This window comes from Ictidomys tridecemlineatus, chromosome 6 (assembly GCF_052094955.1).
Source record: "Ictidomys tridecemlineatus isolate mIctTri1 chromosome 6, mIctTri1.hap1, whole genome shotgun sequence".
Taxonomy (NCBI): domain Eukaryota; kingdom Metazoa; phylum Chordata; class Mammalia; order Rodentia; family Sciuridae; genus Ictidomys; species Ictidomys tridecemlineatus.
Genome location: NC_135482.1, coordinates 158,946,454 through 158,971,779, shown reverse-complemented (window position 1 = coordinate 158,971,779; position 25,326 = coordinate 158,946,454). Strand labels below are relative to the sequence as shown.

Sequence of the window (25,326 nt, the reverse complement as noted above, 5' to 3'; positions counted from 1 at the left end):
TATATAAAGTATAATAACTGATGAGGTTAAACCTGTTTTTTTGTAGCAGAAAGATTGGTTTATGAGGTAATGTGATAATCATCTCAGTTTTAAGGTTTAATTAAAAATTTTCCAATGAAGGTAGTAATTGAAGCCTTTAAGTTTTTTTAAGTAAGTGAAAGCTGAGATCTTTGTCTTTTATAATAGGGAATTTGATCATATGTTCTAGCTTTGTGCTAGCTATAGCTGGATTCTACCCTTTTGACATATAGCTAAAAGAGGCTAGATTTTTAAAACTTGTCTGTTATTATAGTTGAATATTATTTTTTTTAAAGAGAGAGAGAGAGAATTTTAATATTTATTTTTTTTAGTTTTCGGCGGACACAACATCTTTGTTTGTATGTGGTGCTGAGGATTGAACCCGGGCCGCACGCATGCCAGGCAAGCTTGCTACCGCTTGAGCCACATCCCCAGCCCCTAGTTGAATATTAATTTTATATGACATTGTGATTATTGAAGTTCATAAGTCTTGCTGCCAGGAAAACAAAACAAAACTAAGAATGCTGACCCCAGCTCTCAGGCAGGCTCCTTTATATTCGTGAGGTTCTCCACAGAATCCTGGTATGCCTGGCATGTAACACTAGCGACATTACAGACCTGAGATTAAGATTCATTTTTAGTCATTGTTTCCCAGTCTTGTAACCACTCTGCAGACCTTTTAATCTGTCTCTTCCTGCTCCTCCAATGAATGAAACCCATATATTTTGGAAAATTATCTGCCTGGTATATTAATTCAGTTCTTATAAACTGTTTACCACTTACTTATGTGCTCCCACCATGCCGGCATTAAAGGTATAAAAGTGAGGAAGGCCTTGCCTGACTTCAAGAACTCAGTTTTACTTTCTTTGGGGGATTGGGGTTTTAACCCAGGGTCAATTTACTACTGAGCTACCACCACAGCCGTTTTATTTTTTGTATTGAGACAGAGCTCACCAAGTTGTTTAGGGGCTTGCCAAGTTGCTGAGGCTAGCTTTGAACTTGCAATCCTCCTGACTCAGCCTGCCAAGCCACTGAGATTATAGACCTATGCCACTGCCTCTGGCTCGAGTTTCATTTTTATGTATTCAGTGATATGATTCCCAACCCAATTCATCTCATCAGGATGACCTACTAATGTTACAAACTGAGTTGATATTCTAAATTGTGATGTAGTCTGTAGTTTTATCCTTGCTTAGCTTGCAAATTCCATAGGCTTAGAGTTGACAAATGAATTCACAGGCTAATGGACTACTTACACAAACCACTCTCTCTCTAGAGAGATTGACAAGTGCTGCTTTAAGGTATATTCTATAGACAATTTTATTCTCTTTATTTCTTGTTTTTTAATAAATACGTTTAAGACTGAAAATGCTCCTGAGTCTTACTGCCTTGGCTACAGCTGACACTGGCTGTGTAGACTGTGCTTTGTTTCTAAGGAATAATTTCAGATTCAGTTTCCTTTATATGTAACCTAGGAATTATTTTAAAATACACTTAAAATTTCCAAGTGGATAGAATATAGTCTGTATGACTCTATGGAATAGATGATCAATATTTGTAAATATCTTGTGTTTTAGAGAGTAGAGGATATTATGTCTGATTTTGGATAAAAGGTATCTTGGATTTAGCTTACTAGTTTTTGAAACTTTAACACTGATTTAACCAATTGATTTCTGAAATATGAAAGTATTACATGACTGTTGGTGAGCTGTGCCTTTATAACTATGAAGTACTCTCCTTTGTTCTTAGTATGTTTTTTAATGTAATCAAAATAGCTTTTGGAGAGTTTAATGTCAGAATCTCTGAGGAATTCAATCCATTTATATTAATTGAAATACTTGAAATGCTTGGATTATTTCTATAATTTTAGAAATCATTCATATTATTTTCTATTTTGTATAGATTGTATTTGTTTTTTGTTTGGTCGTTTGCTTATTTGGTAGCAGTAGGATTGACTAGGCTGTACTACAGTACGGGCTCTGGGGCTTTCCCTGTGAGTGCTCCGGACGTGGAAAGCCTGGATGTTCTGCCAACTCTTCTTGAGCAGTGACACTACGAAGTTGCGTGGATATCATACACAAGTGAAAAGTTCACTCTCTGTCATCTTTACATGACCAACAGCCATGACCAGACAGAGCACTTCTTCATCTGGAACTTGATGGTGGACTTCACCTCATCCACTGTCATGGCCTCAGTGTTTTGGACTCGGCCAGCCTTCTGGGTCCAGGATTCATGGGATATGCTTGATGAGAGTCTCTGAGGCCAGAAAGGCATGATACTTCTTGACCACAGCCTTGTTATCATCCATGTTGGGGTGTCTGCAGCCTAGATTTCAATCATTTGCTTCTGGGCCCCAGAACACAGGTGGAGAATTTGGGATAGGGAGTGGACGTCAGCCATCTGGTAACTCGGGAGCATTTGTTTTCTGGGGGTCATAGTTCTTCATATTGGTCTGCAGCTCCACCATTTCCAAAATCTTCTAGTACTTGTGCTGGTCCCAAGCAGGCATTCTTGCACAACTTTGTACAGGGCTGAGAGGCACTTTGGTGCTTGTGGTGCCTTGTGCTGTAATAACTGTTGCTTGTTTTATTTCAGCATATAATTGGCTTGATTGGGTGCTGGTTTTTTTCTCAGTTTCCTTCTTGTGCTTTGGAAATAACCTTTTGCTATTCCTTTAGTGATCATCCTTTTTGCTAATGTTTAGAATTTACCAGTTGCTATGACTTCTACCCATCTCCCAGACATTTTCTTCTAGTGAAATCATGAGGGATTTTAATTTCAGATCAATCTATTATCTTGAGGGGTGTGGGTGTGTGTGTTAACATTCTGTTTAAATATTTATTGGACAACTGAGTTTTACAGTTTCCTACTTGCTTTTTCTTGCAATCCAGGATTAATTTCCTGGCTTGCTGCAATATATTTTCAAGCAATTAGATTTTGAATCCTGAATTTGAAAATTTTTTTAGTTTAGAGATTCAAGCTTATAATCATTTCCTTTCAGAATGTTGAAGGTCTAACACCATTGTTTGCTAGTGTCCAGTATTGCTGATTAAGATCATATACCAGTCTGATGATCTTTCTTCTTTATTTATTGATAATTAACTTATTTTTCTGTCATGAAAAACTTTTAGTATGTTCTTTTTTATGCCTAGAATCCTATTTCACCAACATGTGTCTAATATGTGGGACATTTGGCATTCATTCTGCTTACCCCACTCTCAGTCATTTCATCTCAAGAATTATATCATTCTTGAATTAAGGGCCATTTGAAAAATGACTTTTTCATTTTCTTGTTTTATCTACTTTATTTTTCTGCATATATACGTGAGACCTCTTGATCTTTTGTCACTCCACTTTGTTTGTTTCTTTTTTTGGTCTGCTCTTTTTGCTCTGTTCTGGGATATTTCTTCAGATGTTATCTTCTAGCTCACTAATTAACTTTTTAGACATAGCTATTACATTATTATTCAGTTTTCCTATTCTGTTTTAAGTTTAGGAATATGTTTTAAATATTCAAGATTGCTTTCTTGTTCCTCTATTTTCATGGATGTAGAATCCTTACATCTCAGAATATCAATCAGAATTTTCAAATTATTTTCTATTCCTTGAATTATTTATTTTCCCTGTTTATTGTCAAGTGTTGTTTGCTCAACTTATTAATTAACTTTACAGCTATCTGTTGTCCCCTCTTAGCCAAGATTCACTTAATTAACATTGGTAGTTGACATGCGTTTTCCCAGCATTTCTCCTGAAGATATTAGCCTTGACTGAGAAAGAGGGCTTATTAAGTGGCAGACTTTTTGAAGATACCAGATGGGGAGTTGGCAGAAGATCGAGCTCTTGTTTCACCTTTATTCCTATATCTTTGCCAAAATATAAAGGGCTTTATTCTGACAATGGCACTCTTCTTGGCAGAGCCATGTCCCACTTCCATCCGCCACTTGGTTTTGAAGGTGGGGTGGGTTAGGACTTGACTCAACTATAGATCTCCAGCTTTCATCAATTAATCTACTGAGCTTTGAGTGTCCCTGGACTGCTTTAACTTTGTTAATTGTTATCTCCAGGGCCAGCTTGGGTTGAACCTCTTATTTCTTGTCAGTTCAGTCAGTTTTATGGGGGTCAATAAACTTTCATGTGCATCTGAATCTCTGGGAGGGCTTGCTCAAGCCTAGATTGCAAGTTCCTGCCCCAGAGCCAGTGATTCAGGAGAGTCTTTAGGATATGGCCCAAGAATTTGAATTTCTAATAAATTTCCAGTTGATCCTGATACAGTTCTCTGGGGGACAATATTTTGAGAATGATTTTGAGAAATTCACAGAAGTTTCTCAAAACTAGGTATTCTAATCATGCTTATGGTTCCTCCATTAAATCGCCCAGGCTGGCCTTGAATTTGAGATTCTCCTGCCTCAGCTTCCTGGGTATGTACTACAACCCCTGATCTTTATTTCTTTTAAAATATGTCAATGCAAGGGACTTGGAACAAAAGGAGAAAGGTAGTGGATTCTTTTAATCCAGACTGAATCTCTTCATTTGTAATTTCATTCCTTTTTATGGCTGAGTAATATTCCATAGTGTCTATGTATCACATTTTCTTTGTCCATTCATCTGTTGAAGGGCATCTAGGTTGGTTCCACAACTTAGCTTTATGAATTGAGCTGCTATAAACATTGATGTGGCCATGTCACTATAGTATGCTGATTTTAAGTCCTTTGGGTATATGCTGAGAAGTGGGATAACTGGGTCAAATGGTAGTTCCATTCCAAGTTTTTTGAGGAACCTCCATACTGCTTTCCAGAATGGATGCACCAATTTGTAGTCCCATCAGCATTGTATAAATGAACCTTTCTTCCCACATTTCTTGCTAACATTTAGTATTATTTGTATTCTTTTTATAATTTTTTTTTATTGGACATGGACACAATACCTTTATTTTATTTATTTTTATGTGGTGCTAAGGATCAAACCCAGTGCCTCACATGTGCAAGGCAAGCACTCTACCACTGAACTACAATCCCAGCCAAGAATTACTTGTATTCTTGATAATTGCTATCCTGACTAGAGTGAGATGAAATCTCAGTGCAGTTTTTAAAACTCAACAGACTATATTCGCATTTCATCAGTTTTTTATGAATGTCCTTTTTGATGATTCAGTGTAACATAATATATTGCATCTAGTTATTATGTCTCTTAATTCTTTGTTGTGTAAATTTGTGTCACTGTGACCAAAATACCTGACAAGATCAACTTAGAGAAGGTTTATTTTGGCTTATGGTTTCAGAGATGAAGTCTGTGGTTGCAGACTCCATTGCTTTGACCCAAGTGAGGCAGAATATCATGATGGAAGGACATGGCAGATAGAGACAAAGGGGAAGGGGCCACAGGGAAGAGCCACCTTTCCAGGGCACGTCCCCAGTAACCAACCTCCTCCAGCTATACCCTGCCTGCCTACAGTTACTCCCCAGTTAGTATATCCAACTAGGAGGGACTGATTATGTTATAGCTCTCATAATCATTTCACTTTGGATATTCTTGCATTGACATACAAACTTTGAAGAAACACCTCCAATCTAAACCATAACATTTGTTTTTAGTTTAGGTGGTTTTTTTATGACAAAAATAATATGCTCTTTCTAAAAACTCAAATAATCCACTAGTATATAAGAAAAAGTGAAAATTGTCTTGCCCCCTCTTATTCCCTTTCCATCATATTCCTCAGAGATACTGACAGTGTAACTTTTAAACTCTAAAAGTGTCTAAATATGTGTGTATAAATTTGTTTTTAACCAAACAAATCATCAGATGCTGCTTTACATTTTTTTTCACTTGACAGTATTTCATATGTGTGTGCATATTTTAGTTACCTTTTCCACTTCTGTGACCAAGAGACTTGACAAGAACAATTGGAGGAGGAAAAGTTTATTTTGGACTCCTAAATATTTTGGACTTTATAGGTCTTAGTCCACAGATAGCTGACTATTCTTTGGGGACCAAGGTGAGGCAGGACATCATGGCAGAAAAGTGTGGCAGAGGAAAGCAGCTGGGGAAATGGCATCAGAAAGCTCTGCTTAGCAAGGACAAAATAAATACTCCAAAGGCACCCACCCCCTCCAGCCACACTCTATCTGCCTATAATTACCACCCAGTTAATCCTTTTCAGCAGATTAACACACTGATGAAGCTAAAACTCTCATAACCCAATCACTTCACCTCTAAACTTCCTTGCATTGTCTCACATAAGTTTGGGGGATGCCTCATATCTAAACCATAACAGCATATATGCATTACATGTATGTATATGCTTTTACTTTTGGGGAAGAGGGTACCAGGGATTGGACTCACGGGCACTCAACCACTGAGCCACATTCCCCAGCCCTATTTTGTATTTTTTTTAGAGACAGGATCTCACTGAGTTGCTTAGCGCCTCACTGTTGCTGAAGCTGTCTTTGAACTCTGCTTTTACCTTCTAAATCATTCCCCGTGGAGAAATCAATTTCTGGTTTTTCTTCAGTGTTAATTATCCTACAGTGATCCCTGCTGAATGTACAGTGAAACACTGTATGTGTATTTCTGTAGGAGAGTCTTAGGATCGAAAGTCAAGTGGCTTTTATAGGCTATATCAAATTATATTCTCATTAAAGATATATTTTTAAAACGCACCAAAACTTGAAATATATAAAATGAGTTACTGCATGTCCTTTCAATGTCACACAGAATAATAGTAGTCCAAGTGTAATTTAGGGACCTGTGGGTATATATCCAAGACTTTATGGGTTCTGTGAAATTAAAACTTTTCATAATTCTAAGGCATTAGTTGCCTTTTTCAATCTCATTATTACTGCACAACAGTTTTCCAAAGGCTATGTAAACTATGATGTCATCAGAATACTAGCTAATGGAAAGTGTCATTGATTATTACATTATTTCTAGAATTTTCTAAAGTGGTAGATTAAGGATTTGTGTGTTTGAGAGAGACAGACAGATAGATACACTTAGTGCTTTAACTGTACGCTTACTAGCCACTATGGTTTAGCTCTGTAATGTCCCCCCGCAAGTCTTGGTCCCCAGTGCAGCAATGTTAGGGCTTTTAGGAAATAATTGGACCATGAGGCTTTTAGGAAATAATTTTTAGGAAATAATTGGACCATGGGGCTTTTAGGAAATAATTGGACCATGAGGGCTCCAACCTTATCAGTAGATTAATCCATTTGATGGATCAATAATTTGAGTGGCCTACTGGGAGGTGGTGGAAAGCACGCAGGTGGGGCATACTTGGAGGAAGTAAGTCAGTGGGAGTGTGCCCTTGGGACCCCCTGCTTCCTCTCCTCTCCTCTCTCCTTCCTAGCTACCATGAGTACAGCAGCTTTTCCACTATGCCCCTCTGCCATTACATTCTGCCTCATTTCAGGCCCAGAGCAAAGGAGCCTGCTGACCATTGAAACCAGGAGCCAAAATTTTTCCTCCTTTACGTTGTTCTTGTTAGGTATTTTGGTCACAGCAACAAAAAGCTGACTAACACATTAGCTAATTGATTATCCTTGCTATAGTGTCTGTCACATCTGTGATTTTGTTGTCATTACAAGTTGTTATTTAGAAATCCCAATGATTTGAAAAACCCTGATATGATACAAAAATATTTCTTGTATCGGAAAGCAGAATTTTCTTTTAAATGTTATGTTAATATGTAAATGGATTTATTGTGTTTTAAGTAAATTTATATGTTTAATTTTTAAATTTTAATTTCTAATGGTTTTTACCCTGGTAGGATATTATCCTACATAAACAAAAGCTCTACGATTAGATATCCTCAATAATCTTTAAGAGCATGAAGGGATCCTGAAACCAAAATGGTTGAGAAACCATATATTAGAGCTGTGTCCAACAAACCCATCCAGTGATTAACTGACACTTTTTGGCTATGATTTACTGTCAATCCAGGCCCAGACTCTGTAAAACTACTTGTTAGCTTATACAATATTAAGAATCTGCAAATAATTATCTATTCTTCTCTGGTAGAAAAGAGGTTACAGTGTTTTAACCTGGTAGGGTGTTAACCACTTTAGCATCTCACTTCATAATCTTCCAGTGGCCTTTTGTGGTGTCATTTTTTGTTATCTGGGAGGGTCCTTTGGTATAAGTTAAATAAATATTTTGACCTGTTCATACTTTATAATTTTGACTTTTTGAAACTTATTCTTTGACAAGTGCCTGAGAATTTCTTTTTGCTCATGCTCTTACCAATGCATTACAGATCTGATTGGCTTTGCTGATGCATGAAGTATGTCATGTGTAGCATTTAAGTATTTCCTCAGTTTATTAGGGGTTGGCCATTCTGTGCTTCAGGATGATATGAGACTGGAAAAAAGGACCAAGTAGTGTCCAGGTCCCCTTTCCATAACTCATGTGGCACTGGATGGGGAGGTGCTTCTTTCCTTCCAGAATACCCCTGCCCTGAGCGCGGGACCACTCAGCAGCCCCAAGTTCAGAGCAACAGTGCAGGACTCTGCAGTGTTGGTCTTCCCAAATTTAACACTGGTAATAATATTTAGATGACCCTACGAGGGATGAGAACCTGCAACAGCAAATAAAGTAATGATGCTACTCTGTCAGTGAAAGAAGGGTTTTTTAATTTTTTCTTTCTTCATTTCCCTGGTATGAGTAAGGCCATATTTTTTTTTCACATTATCACTATTATTAGCCATTATATTCTGTGAATTGTCTGTTTTAAACCTTTATTTTCCTTTGGGTTGCTTGTCTTTTTCTTTTTAATTTGTTCGCTTTGTTATAGATTTCAATCTTTTGTGAAATATTTTAATCTCTTGCTAGTATTTTAACAAATGGTAAGGTTGGTTCTGTTTGCTTCTTTGATGGCTTTGAATCTTGGTGTCATCCCCAAATACATTATATTTTTTCCTCCTAACACTTTTGTAATATTGAATTTCAGTCTTTAATCTGTTTTGCATATGGCATGAGATAGGAATCTGTTACCATTTTTTAAATTCCTATTTATAGAAGAGGGCCTAAAGCAATTTTTTTTTCTCTAATCCTCTTATTTCTACAGGTAAAATGGGTTATCTTCTTAGTACTGCCTTCTGGGTTTTGTGCTCTACAGAAGGATTTCTGCTGTTCTGTTTTTCTTTGAAGATGTTGATACCCTACCATAGGAAATAAACCATTAGGTTTTGTGTGTGTGTGTGTGTGTGTGTGTGTGTGTGTGTGTGTGTGTGAGAGAGAGAGAGAGAGAGAGAGAGAGAGAGAGAGAGAGAGAGAGAGAGAGATCGATCTGGGGATTAGAACCCAGGGCTTTGTGCATGCGAGGCAAGTCCTCTACCAACTAAGCTATATCCCTAGCCTAGGAAATAAACCATTATTGTGTAATTTTTTCAATTAAGCAATTTTTGATATCATCAGGGGCAGAGTAACTTAATCAAAGGTAACTTTTCTTTTCCCTATGCTCTTTTTCATGTTCTTAAAACTACAGAAAATGCTTGCTTGTTTTATTGGAGTGGTATCAGCACAAATTGAGATCTTACATAATCATGATTGCTGGCCCTAACCACCAAACTGTCAGAAGACATTTGAACCAATAATTAGGCCTATTTTTAAAAAGTTAAGGGATGGGGTTGTGGCTCAGAGGTAGAGTATGCGTGAGGCATTGGGTTCAATCCTCAGCACCACATAAAAATAAAGATATTATGTCCACCTACAACTAAAAAATAAATACTTAAAAAGAATTATTAAAAAAAAAAAGTTAAGTGACCACTCATGTTTTCTCTTTTTTCCTTGGGTCTGTGACCCTCTTATATCATGGTGGAAATGAGTCTTATATTGTTATTTTTCTTAAGAATTTCTGAAATGTAAAATTACCTGTGAGAGACCAGGCTATACTATTTGCATATGAACTGCACAAATCCAGGAAAATTCTAATACAGAAAAATTCTTGAAAATGTGTTGCTTGGAAATAAATCTAGGATAGTAACATTTCTTTTAGCTCTGGAAGGTTTTTTTTGTTTTTTTTTTTTTTTAAACATAATGTTGGCTTGGTGGGGTTGGCATGTACCTTGTAATTGGGAGACAGAAGCAAGAGGATTACTTAATTTAAAAGTTGGAGGTCAGCCTTAGCAACACAGTGAGACTCAATCTCAAAAAATAAAAATAAATAAACATTATATCTCTCTTACTTATTTGTATGTTTATTTAAATCAATGCTAAGTTACTATGATAGAAAAACTATTTCTTTCCAGAAAATCTGTTTCATTCTAGAAACAGGAAAAAAATAATGCTAAACTGAGTGTTTGTATTACAAGACTGAACACTTTTCTTTTTGATGTTTTAAATCTTGGGGATGTTTTCAAGAACAGATTTTTAGGTTGGAGCTAAAATAACAAGACTTACATATTTGGTCAGTGCTTATTAGATATCATACAGTTTGTGGTAGTCATGATAACATAAGCCTGTTAGACAAGGAGACATTTACCAGTAAGGGTCCAAATAGGAAATTTCTAAAAGATATTGTTTTAAAATCCGAGGGCTAAGAAGATAGCAATCAAATTATATGCTCAGTCTGACTTGTAGAACCCGAAATACTTATTACTTTTAATTACCCAACAAGGACAAATAGCTTTTGAAAGTTATTTGCTTACTATGTCAGAAATACTATTACTTCAGTGTACACCAGTGGTGACAAAACCAGTCTGATAATCTGAATATAGGTTCCCAGGAAATTATATCTGGTTTTTGTAGATATGAGAGTGTAGCTCAGGAATTTTTAACAAGTTCCCCCAGGTGCTTAGGATGACCAGATAGGTTTGGGAAGCCCTGATGTAGGCCACTGGGTATGGCAGAAGTCTTTGCAGGGCTCTTGCTTGTTAAGACACAGGTTGTGCTGGGTGCACGCCTGGAATCCCAGTGGCTGGGGAGGTGAGACAGGAGGATGGCGAGTTCAAATCCAGCCTCAGCAATGGCGAAGCACTAAACAACTCAGACCCTGTCTCTAAATAAAATCCATAGCCCCCACTGGATTGCTGGGTCCCACTTTCCAAGTTTCTGATTCATGGGTTTTGAGCAGGACATGAGAATTTGCTTGTCTGAGAAGTTCCCAAGAGATGCTGATGATGGCGGTCCAGGGACCACACTGAAAACCACTAGCGTGGACCATTCCCAAGACTCCTGGCCACACTCAACAAAGAAACAGCAAGCTGAATTCCATTGTAAAGACTTTAGTTTCCATGGCTCAAGCCTTTGCCTTTTTTTGTTTTTGTTTTTTCCCTCATGTTCTACTGTGTGATTTAATTTTCCTCTGGAGTGAGTGTTAATTGATAGATCTCTGATGGAAGGTTTGAGTGGAAAGATCATCTTTGCTGATGGAGGAAATTGGTAGTATAATGAAAGTAGCCCAGGAGTTGCGAAGATTTAGATTAAAATCCCTGTTCTTTGACCTTCTTTTGACTTTATTGTGACCTTGGGCAGGTCATCTAATCTTTCTGAGCTTCAGCTATGGTTCCTCACTATACTTTCCCTGCCAGGAGGTGTTTGCTCTTTTTCATGCCTGGAAAGCTATTTCCTTTTCCCTATTGTCTTATTGTTTAAGCCTGGGTCTCTGGTCAATCATCACTTCCTTGGGAAAGTCTTTCTTGACCTTCCTAAATGGGTCAGGTCCTCCTTATACTTACTCTGCCCCTCACTTGCCCTTCTCATCAGTTACTACCATTTCAGATTACATTTATTTGTGTGATATTTTGATTTCTCTCTCTCTATTAGACTGCAGGCTCTGTGCCTTATAATGTTTAAAATAAAGAAAAAAGAAAAAAATAACTATCTGTGTGTGTTTCCTTTAGTTTTCCAGGTCTCAAGCACTGTGCCTGGCAGTGGGAAATGATGCCATATTTTATGAACAGAGCAGCAAGGGCAGGGTTGGTGTATTCATTTTATGTTATTATAATGAAATACCTGAAGTTGAACAACATAAATAAAGTTCCTAAGGGGGATGTGGTTCAGTTTGGGGGTTCAAGAGCATGGTATCAGCACTGGCTAAGCTCTGGTGAGGACATTGTAGCAGATGCCATCATAGTGAGAACATGAATGAGATCACCTGGTGAGACTGGAAGCCAGAGCTTCTGGGGAGTGGCTAAGTGTGATTCTTTGTAACAGCTCTTTCACAATAATCAACTCAGGGTTCCATGAGAACTAACTTAATCTTTTTGTGCCCCCAACAAGACACTTTAATAACTTCTCACCAGGCCCCAGTTTCCTAAAGGTTCTACTACCTCTTAACATTGCCACAGTAGGAACCAAGCTTTCAACACAAGAAGCATTGGGAGACACTTAACCATATCCAAACATAGTGTTAGCTATTCCAAAATTGTTTACATTTCTATTTGTGTTCTAGGAGATAGTATGTCATGTTTGTAGTAAATTCCTTAATTTTTTTAGTTGCAGTTGAACACAATATCTTTGTTTTTATTTATTTTTATGTGGTGCTGAGGATCAAACCCAGGGCCTCAACGCACTAGCTGAACACTCTACCACTGAGCCACAACCCCAGCCTGTAAATTCCTTGTTTTATACAACTATACTCAAATTCATTTCTGTTATTTGCCATGTCCTTTATAATATAACTACTGATTTTTGAGTGCTTACTATATATCTCAGGCATCAACTCTGATCTCACATTTACATTGCTCTAGAAGGTCATTCATCTTGGTCTACCAAATATCTAGGGCAATATCTTTTGTTAAGATTATAAAAACTTATATATATATATATTAGATATACAAATATTGTTAGCCAAGTCTTGCTCTGGCCAATATCTAAACTATTCTGTCTCTATAAAGTGTGTGCATTTTCAGAATATTAATAAGAAAATGGATTAATTTCCTGTGATTTAGAAATCTCTAGATTCAAAGAGATGCAAAGGCACTAAAACTACTATAGGTAGTTTCTATAGAGATCCCTGGTGTATAAACACAAGCAATTGAATTATCCTTGCTCTAGGTTCACATGTAAGCTCAAATGAATGTTGGCAGACAGGGTCTCCTATGTTTCCTTTGTTCTGGACTCTTTTCAAGGATGTTCATACAGCAAATATCTTAGGAAAAGAGAGTAAGTGGCTGTTGTGGAGATTAGGGCTGGCATGTTTACTGCCCGTTATAAAAGATCCAGGTTCCCTAAGATCAGGGGTACTCTGCTCTAACTCAGCTCACAGATATCACCTATCCCTCTTCACCATGTTGAGTGCAAATCAGAGCTCAAGGAACCAGTATAAATAATGCTGATATGCTGGCTAGAATAAATCCTTTATCTCTGACACAGGGATCTTTTAGTATTATATAACTTTTAGTATTATTATAATTTGCAGTCATGCAGGTTCACGAATGTCTCCTTCCTTATGGCAATGATCTGAAGGACAAATTTGCTGACATGGTCAATTTCTGAGCTTAGTAAATTGAGGACCAGTTCTTGTAGCATAAATTAATAGATACAATTAAAGTCTTCCTGGAATACATCAACCAGCCCCTGTGTTCTTAAAGAATTGTTGATATGAAACCAGATAGAAAGAATTCCTTTATTAATTAGACTTGTACTGAACACAGTTATGAGACAGAAATCACAAGAATTTTAACAGAACTTTTATAAAGAACTGTTAACCAGGTATTAGGAAAAAGAAAAGACAAAGGGGGACACTCAGACGTCACATAAGTGAGAATGATAGGAAACATTAATCACCCCTAGGCCTGGGATAACAAAAGCATGAAGCTAGGAGTTTTTGACACTTAGCAGCTGGGAGCAGAGCCCTGTAGGGCTGAGATCCAGACCTCTGGGTTAGGCAAGGTCCTGCTTGGCTGGTCCTGGTTCTTTAGGATCATAAAGGTGAGACTGTGGAGCTGGAACTCAGACCTCTCAGGAGGGCATTCTGGCTAGTTAGTGTGGGTCTCTGAGCAGGGAGAGTGAGGGGAGGCAGTGATGAGGCTGGTTTTAGAACTTGGAATAACTGTAAGAAACTGCTGGTGGTGGAGCCCTCCACTACTGCTAGGATGAGATGCTGTGGTCATAAGTCACACTCTCAGGAACAGGAATTCCACAGCTTCCCGCTCTTCCTCTAGTGCCTCCTATTAGCATGGACTAGAGTCCCCACTCCAGCATCACTGAAGACATTAATAACCAACAAGGATTTTAAAAAGCCTGTTTGACTAGAGGTTAGGAAGGTAGGAGGAAGAATGATTCATGACCTGGGAAGCAGGTGGGCAGTTCCTGAAAGGTCTCCAGCATTAACTTAATATCTTTCTTGGGTCAGGGAAAGGAATAGCCATGAACGGCTGACTTGGAAATCCTGCATTATTACTTGGCACCACAGGTGATTACCTGGCCTATTTTACAAGATATCCTGGAAGAGGCAGGAAGAAGCATACTGTTATAACCCCAGGGAGATATAGGCCCAGTGGCAGCTTTATTAGATGGATTGCATGCAATTTTATGGGCTCTCATAGAGTGTGTACAGGTTCCTAAGTCTATACCCCACCCTGATAGTGACTGATATATTTTTAAAGGGAAAATACGACAGATGTTTGATTATATCTCTCGTGCAATTTGAGGCCCACATGACTTCAGTATATGAGCTGATTTATAGGCTATAAATCCTGATGCAAATGAGCAGTGGTGTTTATTATTTGTATTTCCTCTAGCCCTTGGCTGAGTTCCAGAGAGGTGATGGGTTTCTGTATTCAAGAAAGTTTCTCAGAGGAGAGAAAGAGGACAAAGAGCAAAACCCAGAACTTGTCAAATTAACAGAGTAGTGTTACACTCTTAAGATTTTGTCAATAATGGCCCTACTGACCATTCTTTTTTCATCCAGAATTCAGGCCCAGATAAACTGGACAAAAATCTCAACAAAACCCTACTGTGTCTTGTTGCCATTTAAAAATAGCAATAACTGACTTTAACCATAAAAGTATTTGAAGGTTTTATAATGGACAGCTTTAATTTTAAAAAACCACGTTTATTTTAATTGAATGGATCTTGATTATAGTGATGATCCTGGGATATTGCCAATAGCTTGGGCCACATCAGGTTTTCATGATATATCGTCAGATCTAGGGTATTCCAGAAGATGATCTGGATCCAGGTTTCATGATACATTTATTATGTCATTATGGGATTCTGTTGTTTTTGCCTTTATTATACTTACCCAGATTATTTTGTAATTCTGAATGTGAGTGTGAAAGGCTGTTTTCATTCTTGCAATTGCCATGGGGATTTTAGATAATAGTTATCATAAGTGATAATTTTATTAAATTAGTACCTGGATAAAATGCATATGTATATTCTATACACACACACACACACACACACACACACACACACACACACACCCCTTAGTATCTGAGGGTATCTTCCATGGATACCCCAATCTGATGCTCAAGTCCCTCATATGAAACAGCAGAGTATTTGTATATAAACTATGTACATCCTCTGGTAAAGTTTAATCTCTAAATTACTTATAACACCTAATATATAATATAACAAAATCATATATATAATAAACATCATATATTATACATAATTGCATTATGTTATATAACATAATATATATCATATTAGGTGATATGTTATATTAGAAAATATATTGTAATAGAATATAATGTATTATTTAGAGAATAATGACAAAAGTATCTACCTGTTTTGTGCAGATGCAAATTTTTCTACATATTTATATTTTCTGTGTATATGTAACATATATTACATGTAATACGTATGTGTGTGTGTGTATGTGTATATATATATATATATATATATATATAGAGAGAGAGAGAGAGAGAGAGAGAGAGAGAGAGACTTTGCCACTTTTTGGTGTGTGTGTGTGTGGTGCTGGGGATTGAACCAGACTTTATCATTTTTTATAGCAAAAGAAATGAACAGACCCTAGGTCACCTGAGACTCTTCTGACTGGTCTGCTGGAATTGCTCTGTTGTGTGGGGGCATCTCTTCATCATCAGTCATTCAGAACCATTTACCAAACACCTCTCCATATGTGTCACTACCCTCGCCAGTCCTGGAATGGGCATTGTCACTGTCATTTATATTAATATCATATGATACAGAGTGCCCTTGTAAATAAATACATGGCATGTAAACACTGTAGAAAGAGAAGGGGAACTGGAACATTTGGGATGTCCTGCCATCTGTAACAGTATGGAGGTGATTTTGAAGTGGCTTTAAATGTAAAGGAGAGGTCTCGCTCAAATAGATAAACAAGGTAGGAGGGCTGTAACCTTGAGTGGAAAAATGAAGGAAGGCTTCAGCGTTGCTGGGCCTTAAGTGAGAGGCCCTGCCTGGCGAGTGGAAGCAAGGAACGAGAAGCTCAAGTGTGTGTCGTCCTGAGGAAGAGCTTTGAATGGGCAAAGAACTTTGAATACAGGGAGTCTGCTGACCTCTTGGGAATGAAAACCTGAGTATTCATGTGGACAATGGCCAAACCATGCACCAAAATAGAACTGTGACCCACACTGCAGCAATCTGCCCAGGAAACCAAGCCCTTTACCTCTAACCAACATCCTGGGAAGCCAGCGTGCTCAAAGTCCTACTCACAGCAGTCTGAATATTGGCTCCAGTAACAATCCAGGAAACTAACAGTAATGTCTGTAATAGCCCCAAATGTCCAGCAGTTGATTAATAACTGAGTTTCCCTAAGTTTGCCCCAACTTCCAACTTAGGATCAACCAGAGAAAGCCAAGCAGGCATCCCAAACCAATGCCGTAGGATGCCCCCTTCTAAGTAGCCCACCTCCAGTTTCCTAGTCCCACAGCTTGTCCATGGGACAAAGCCTGAAACCTTCCCTGCTTCCTGCACTAAGGCATTCTCACTCCTCTGCTGCCTTTGAGTCTTTTTAAATGCTGACTCCCTCCATAACTAGCTCTGAAAGAATAGTTTTGCTGTCAGGTGTGGTGGCACACACCTCTAATCCCAGTGACTGGAGGGTGAGGAGGGAGGATTGCAAGGTTGAAGCCAGTCGGGGCAATTTAGCCAGAACTTGTCTCAAACTAAGAAAATAAAAAGGGCTCTGGGTGCTCACATCAGCAGCACACACGCTAAAATTGGAACGACACAGAGAAGACTAGATGGCTCCTGTGCAGGGATGACGTGCAAATTTGTGAAGTGTTTCCTATTTTTATGTTTTCTCTCATCTGAGGAGGCTAGGAAGGAAAAAGGAGATCAATAGAGGAAAGAGACTAAGGGATGAAAGGTGAGAAGAGAGGGGAAAAGTACTGAGGAGTGACATTGGCCAAATCACACCGTTATCTTGTGTATTATGTGCCATGAGCCAACACGTAACGACAAACCCCATCAGTATATCCAACTATAATGCACCAATAAAAAATGTAGGGAGACAACAACAACAATACAAAGTGCTGTGGATGTAGCTCATGATAAAGCACCACTGGGTTCAATCCCCAGTACCCGGATGGGGATAGGGGAGTAAAAAAAAGAATAGACTTTTCTTTCCTATTTGGCTGTTCTTCATAGATTTCAACAGGAATATTACAGCTGCTGGGTTCCAATCCATCTGCTTGCTGCACAGCTTCACTCTTGTATTTCTGCCTCTGCTTTAACAAGGGCATTTTACCCGGGGAAAGAGTGGGAAAAAAAATGGATGAACAACAATGCAGATGGGTGTCTGCTTTTTGAGGGTCACTAGAAAATGCTGTTGTTTGTTTCTTAAGTACAATGGAAGAACACAGGCTCCAAAAGAACAGGCAATGGGAGAGAACACTGTTCTGATGTGGTATGGGAACTTACAATTTTAAAGGATTGCTAAGAAGAGATTCAACTCTTTGGGGACCAGTAATCAGTAGTTGACTTGCTCTGTACTTATTAGTACATCCCTATCTCCTCTACAATGCTATTATCCAGAGAACAGCTCCAAAGACAGACATTATTGTTCAACAGTTTCCAGCGGTAAGGAATTGTCTATCAGCGTCTTGGAAGTTAACAGCATGTTCTAATGAATGGTTCTCCTCCCAAATCACATTAGCTTAAAGGTTCAGAGTCATATCTACTTGGCTTGCTTCCTAGTTTGAAAAGTCTTAGTGGTATGAACTTAACAGGAGTATATAGTATGCGGGAAGTCATAATATATTGACTGTAGGAGGAATTCCAATGCATTCTTGAATTTTCTTTTTACAACTTCATTATGTGCATTGCTTGAAGTCCTGGCCTCCAAATACTTGATCAAAGTTGCCTTTCTGTTCTTGGGAAACAATAAGTTTGCTGATAACACAGGTTCTGTGAATAGCAAGTGTCAGTCAATATTACTGTGTAATTGATGAGAAATGCTGGTATTTGCTTTTCTTATGCCCTGTCAACAAATCAGATATTTGATACTCTGTGGTTTTGGAATACTCTGGTTATGGGATGTACAGATCAAGCAAAAGAAAGACTCAGTGTGGAATCTTGATCCACAAAACCCAAGCTCCATGAGTTTCCTGCAAAGTTTCCCCAGCCTAAGGCTTCCACATCACCTTCTCTGGGAACCTCCACTCTACCTCCCACCAGCATGTCTCACAGTGACCTCTTCCTGGGGTGTGCTGATGTTACACTTCCATGTAATACGTTCTCTCCACCGCTACACCTACCCAAAAGTTCCTCGTTGCCAAAGACCAGCTCAAATCCTACCTCCTTTTTGATATTTCTATGATGACCCTTACCAGAAGTGATCCTTCACCTCTCCATCCTCTCAATGGTTATTGTTGATTCCACTTGCAGATCTTGAAAGCAGTCACCTGTGTAGCCATCTTTGTTCCCTCATTTGTTCAACCAATATTTATTGAATATCAAGTTTCATTCAAGACAGGATAGAGCAGTGAGCAAAACAGCAAACACTGTTTGCACACTGCTAGAAAAGACAGCAGGCAACATAGATATGTAAGACACATAGTTTGTCAAATGTCAGTTTTAAAGCGAAAACAGAAAGCCGGCAAAGGCAGTTTACTGAAATTCTAGCTAAAGTGGATGGGGAACATCTCACTGAGATGATTTCTTAAGGACCTGAGGAAGGTGAGGAAGCAAAGGGTAAAGATGGTCCTTCAGTCTAGAAGCTCTTTCCTCCCCACACTTGCAAGGAGAGTAGTACAGCTAGAGCAAAGTGCATGTGCAGCAGGGACGATAGTGAACAGGAGGTGGGGTTCGTCATAGTCCAGACTTTTATTCTGAGCAAGATGGGAAACCACTGGAGGGTTTTGACGAGAGAAGACACCATCTGCTTTGTTTTACAAGGTCCCTCTGCCTACGGTGCTGAGAATAGGGGAGATGCCGAGTTAGACTCTTGGTAATCCACATAAGAGAAAATAGTGGCTTGGCTATAGCATGGGGAGAATTGATCAAATTCTGGATAAATTTTCATGGTAAAGCTAAAAAGGCTTCCTGAGGGACTGGTGCAGATGTCAAGTAGATTGTAGCTTTGGAAGGACAGAATGTTTAATGCATCATACATATTTTGGACCTGGTTTGTTGACTGCATGAATCAATCAATCCAGCAATCAGTGAACATTAGCTAAGTTCTCTCTGAGTTCAGACTGGGGTAGGGGTGGGGAGAATGAGATTTGTTTTGCTAAGCTAGGCTGATAGAGGATAATATTATTTTTAACTAGTCATAATGAAGGTAATATTTTTGAAAATGAATAAATGAGTAAAAGGGACAGAGCAGATGACTTCTCTGAGCCAATTAGCATCTAGGAAGTCTTAGATCACAAAATGTGTATTTTCACTGAATTAAGAAAATCCCATAACATCATCCTCATTCTCTCTAGAAGATGTCATCAGCCTTCAGAATATATGCTGTCATTGTTGCTGAAGGCATTATTAGTGACAGTTCCCTATTTTATGCAATATATATAGTAGTAGAGACAGATTTATTAAGATATATGGAGATATATTAAGAGTTCAGTTTCCAGAACAAAATGCCTGCATTTGAATCCTACATTGGTGACTTTCAAGTGTCAGACTTTGAACAAGTTATATAACCATCCTGTGTTTCACCTTTTTTTCCCACATTTTTTATTGGTACATTAGAATTGTACATATTGATGGGATTGATTGTTACATATTTGAACATGCACACAATGTAATTTGGTGGATACTGTGTTTCAACATTTTTATCTGTAAAATGAGAATAATATTTGTACCTATTTTACTGGAACACTGTGAGAATTAAATTATTATATTAAAATAATCAGAATTTTCTGGCACAGTGAACGCTGTATGTGAGAGCTATTATTTTTATGTCAAGCACTGTCAAACATATACTGGGTGAATATAATATGGATGCCATGATGAACACTGAACTTGACACAATCCCTATCCTTGGATTCATTGATGATAATTGAGATTGATTTTCTCACAGGGAAAAAAGAAAATGAGTTTAGAAAACTTATTCGACTTAGAAGTACTGGTGGGAAGTCCTGAAAGGAAACAAATAGTTTTAACCTCTCATAAATTGATTTCTTCCAAATCAATTTCTTCCTAGTATCTAGGGACAAAAAAAATTAACTGAGGATCTTGGAGCACCATGATTTCAAAACTTGAGCAAATTGGAAGAAAAAACTACCCCAATGGGCAAATTTCAAGATGCCAATGCAAAGACTCACCATTCCTGAATGTGGTTGCAGAAACAAAACAAAACAAGAAAAGCACATCTATACCAGGCCTGAGCCCTGGTGGCAACAAACCAATGGGGATGTGTACCCTCATGGTCTGGCAATGTCTTGTGTATCAGACTGGTGAAGAGAAGGTATGGGACAAAGTGTGTGTGAGGGACATTAGGAGACAGAGTTGTGGTTTCTTGTCTTATGTTGTAGTACTCAAATCTTAAAATCATGGCCCTCTGAGACTGTCAGTTAGTTGCTCTGTCCTGTAGGTGCTAGGTAGAAACCAAGACTATTCCTCTGAGATTGATTAATGACTAAGTAAATGAGCCTGGGGAAGTGGCCCACGCTTGTGATCCCAGCAAACTGGGAGCCCAAGGCAGGAGGATCACAGGTTCAAAGCCAACCTCAGCAACTTAGCCGACCTTAAGTAATTTAGCAAGATCCTGTCTCAAAATAAAAAGCAATGGGGATGTAGCTCAGTGGTTAAGTGCCCCTGGGTTCAATCCTTGATTTAAAAAAAAAGAAAAAAAGGGAATGAATCAAATGATCAATTACTCAAACACTTTCTTGCCCATATGTCAAGAAAGATATTTACCTAGCTGAGGAATAGTTTCCTCTTGTTATGTGCTGATTTGTGGGGAAAAAAATGAACTTTATAGGAAAGTCTTCAAAGAAATGAAGTAATTTTGACATTGATTTATTAAGTAGTTAGATGTGTTAAAGCACCGGACTATACATAAGTTGGGGGTATAACAGACTGAGATCGGAACTCTATGATCAAGGAGCATAGTCTTCTACAGGGAGGAAGCAAGGAAATAGGTCCAGCCTGATGTACAGCAAGGATGCACAGAATGAGCTCCTGACCCAGTGTAAGAGGTCCAAGGATGTTTGCCCTCAGTCACAGGACAAATAGGAGCCAGTAGGTTTGGGATAGAGGTGAGGAGCAGAGTTACATGATCTAAACAAGTTCCTGAGGAAGCTCTGTCACCCAGGGACCTCTTGAGATCAGACCCAATTTTAGAAACTGATCCTAGGGTTAGGCCATGAAGATTAACTCACCCTGCCTGATCAGCAGAGCAGGTGCTGTTACCTAAAAGAGTTTTGAGGTTAACTTGGTGCCACGGGCTGAGACTTTGTGCTGAGCAGAGCTCTCCTGGGGAGAGTGGAATTTTAATGGGTCCTTATTTTGGAGGTCCTGATAAATGATGACTCTTGGGTGCATTGCAGTGCAAACCACCCTTAATCCTAAACAACTGGCCAACACAGGCCTCAATCACACCCACATGACTCTGGCTAATGTAGATGTCTGGCAAGTACAATATGTTTGAGCCGCTCCCCCCCCCCTCAGTATCGAATGGTGGATAAAATGGGAGAGCTGCCCAGAGAGATTCAGCCTTAGATGCATGGGAACAGGAATAACTGTTCCTTGTGTCAACACAAGAAGGCTGTGTGGTGTGTGTGTGTGTGTGTGTGTGTGTGTGTGTCTAAAGAAATGCAGCTCACTTACTGGTCTGGCTAAGCTTCAAAAATTCGTCGTTTTTTTTCTCCCCTCCTCCCAGGAACATTTTGTTCATGCTGCTGGTGAAAAGGTGGCAGCTTTCACATAGAAGTACAACAGGAAGTATTTAAGTTAGATAAAAGGAAGGACTATTTGTTGAGAATGATTGAGTGCAGGACTAGGTTCCCAGGGGGATTATGGAATCTAATTTTTATTCACAGGCTTTCCTATTAAATAACTAATAAGGGTGGCAAGGCATAAACTCCCATTACCAGTTTTTAAAGGCTTGTGATTTAGAATTCAGAAGAAACAGAATGCCTTGTGACTGGAAGGAAGTGAGGTGGCTCCATGGGGCTGAGCTAGCCTTGGCACTTGGGGTCAGATGGGGAAAGAAGAACCAGGCAGAGCAAAAGGACAGGTGAGGCACAGCAGGTAGACAAGCTGGACTGTGGCATTTCTGAAGAGGGGCACCAGAGGATAATGTCAGCAAGCTGTGCTAAGGCTGGGAAGGCCTGGCCAGGGAATTTAGATTCTACACAGCAGACAGCCAGAAGCCATATTTTTCAGGCTTTTGAGCAAGGAAGGGGAATAATGGAAACCAATCAGAGATCCGAGGGTTTGGGGATAATGGGCTTTTAGAGATTGAAGTCTTGTAGTTCTGTATTTCTGGAAATCTAGTGGCATCAGAATCATTTATAGGAAGGGGCTTGTTAAGATTCAGATTCCCAGGCCTCCCTCCTGCAGGTCTCAGAGTTGGGAATCTGAATTAACAAACTCACCAGTGATATTGGTACCGCTAGTCTGAGACCAAACACGGCTGTTTCACTACGAGATACTAATCAAGGGGCCCATGCAGGGAAGCCTGTGATGAGCCCATTGAGTAGGATGAGAAGAGCCTAAAACAAGTGCTCAGAGAGCAGGAAGGTGACTCTGGATAGTAGCAGTTGAGTAGGAACTTCTGTCCTTTCTTTCTCCTCCCCTCCCTACACTTCAATCTTGGAGAGCCCTGGGACCTTCAAGGGAGAAAGGCCAAAGAAAGAAGTGGATCATATCTTGTGTGATAAAAATTTAACTGACACATCACTATTTTTTTTTTTTTATCAATCTTTCCAGCTTGCCAAGGAAAGAAGCAGATTTCTATGGTGTAAATACTCTCATCTCAGGCCACCAGGACAATGTCACTGAACACAGAGTTAGGAAGCTCACAGTTGGCTCCTGTGAGCCAATGTAAGCCAGACCTAGCAAACCACCGCTTCTAACCTGAAACCTTGCATAAGCTGAGGATAGGGTCGGCTGGGAGAACTATTTTGAATGAAGACTGAGTTATTGAACAGCATATTATATTTTTTAAATATTTGTTTACACTTTTAGGTGGGCCCAATATCTTTATTTATTTTTAAAATTTTTAATGTGGTGCCAAGGATTAAACCCAGTGCCTCATGCATGCTAGGCAAGTGCTCTACCACTGAGCCACAACCCCAGTCCAAAGTTAGTATCACAACAGCATACTATCTTTGACTGTGTTATATTACTTCAAGTGATCATAAGGCTTTCTATTACTGTATTCATTCAGTGTTTAAAAGAAAAATGAAACATATTGCAGTTTAGGGATAGTGAGATAAAAGTTAAACTTGCATTTTGGTCATAGCCTGTGAATGGCGCTCTCCCAATGTATAGGTAACACTGAGAAATTTTATCTTTAAAACTGGGAAGATATTTTTAATAAGAATTATCATCACATGGAAATACAAAACTGAAAAGTGTCAGTACAATGAATCTCTGGGCATCCGAAAGAAAAGTATGGATGCTAGGTATTCTGTAGTTGAGGTTAGTTTTGGAGAGGATTCTTGGGTGTTCCAAAGTAGATGTCCACCAAAAAAAAAAAAAAAAAAAAAAAAAGAAGAAGAAAAGGAAAAGAAACTATCTTATTGATTAAAAGACAAACAATGAAACTGTTCAAAGACAGAACAGGAAAAGCCACCTGTGGTTAAGACCCACCTCATTTGGAGGTGTCTCATATGCATAGTAGGTTTGCAGTCAATGCTTCTAGTTTTTCTTCACAGCTACCTTAACTTTAAATTATGTTGGACTGTGTTCATTCCTGGCCGGGGACCTTGTTGCGTGGAAATGAGTGCAAAGCAAGAAGTCTCTTCTTCTGGCCTGTCCCCAGCCTTCCCTCTTCATGAGAAGTGTCACAATTGAAACCATACAGAGCTCAGTCAGACGGGCAGCAAGGTCCTCTCAGCCCCTGAAGCAGGTGGGGAGCAAGAGGGATCTTAGCTTTTAGATGGGCTCCAAAAAGTCCGCTGCTAATAAAAACAACTGTGTGTAGCTTGAGCCCCAAGGACGCCGGGGCCATGCTCTCCCACACTGGCCATTCCGAATAGTTGACTCTCTGTACTGCCCTAATCCAAACATAAAGTCAAGCTAAAGTATGAACTGCTCCCCATGAAATGCTGCTTCAAATCGAGAAGGGGTTTGGAAACCACAAGGAATTTCCACCCATCCTGAAGGCTCGCAGTAAGGGCCTTTCTCCAGACCGCCACAGCCTGCTCTCAGTGACACAAATCCCGCCTTGGGCCACTGAGTCAACAGGACCTGGAATGTCCCAGGCTTCCAGGCAGTCCTCATTCCTGTTTCTGTTTCTTCAAGGGAAAAGATCAACTTTCTGGGGACAGGATGGTGCCTGTGGCCAGCCGTGACCAGAGAAAGAGGAGAGGCCCAGACGCAGGGTCAGGGCCCTGGAGGCTGGTGGCTTGGAGCGCTCCGGGTGGACCGGGGCGGCGGTTTCACGACCCCCACGGCGGTCGCTTCTTCGAGAGCCTCTAACCTTGGAACACAGCTCAGTGCGCGTTCTGTACGAGTTCTAGAGAGGAATTATAAACCATGGCTCATCCAATCCAATGTCCACGTCGCTGTCGACATGGTACCTAGGACCAGGAGACAGAATGAGATGGCAAAAGGGAGGGTAGACAAAAAAGATTCGAAGGATCTTCAAGATGGAACTGAGTGTGGGCCAGAGAGGGTTAAAGAGCTGCGGAGCGCGCGCAGGCGCAGAGGGCATTTACTAGAGGGCGGGGCGGAGCAGGGCGGGGCGGAGCAGGGCGGGGCGGGGCTGGCGGAAGCCCAGTGAAGAGACTCAATTTGCCTGAGCTCAGGGGCGCCCTCGTCGTC

General features: G+C 39.5%; 1 protein-coding gene, 1 non-coding gene and 1 pseudogene across 2 annotated transcripts in view; 2 read left to right on the top strand and 1 right to left on the bottom strand.

Annotated features, from left to right (window-relative positions):
* Positions 1-11,829, top strand: part of Nufip1 (nuclear FMR1 interacting protein 1) — a 54,841-nt gene extending 43,012 nt beyond the window's left edge. The window contains exon 11 of the mRNA XM_078015962.1: positions 351-11,829. The gene's annotated coding sequence lies outside the window, so the exon portion shown is untranslated. The remainder of the gene's footprint in view (positions 1-350) is intronic.
* LOC110596987 (large ribosomal subunit protein uL1-like) lies at positions 1,974-16,011 on the bottom strand (annotated as a pseudogene).
* A 1,064-nt stretch (positions 16,012-17,075) lies between these two features.
* On the top strand, positions 17,076-17,181 carry LOC120888712 (U6 spliceosomal RNA). Its single transcript, XR_005732410.2, has one exon. It is a non-coding gene; the product is annotated as a U6 spliceosomal RNA (small nuclear RNA).
* The last annotated feature ends 8,145 nt before the right edge of the window (positions 17,182-25,326 follow it).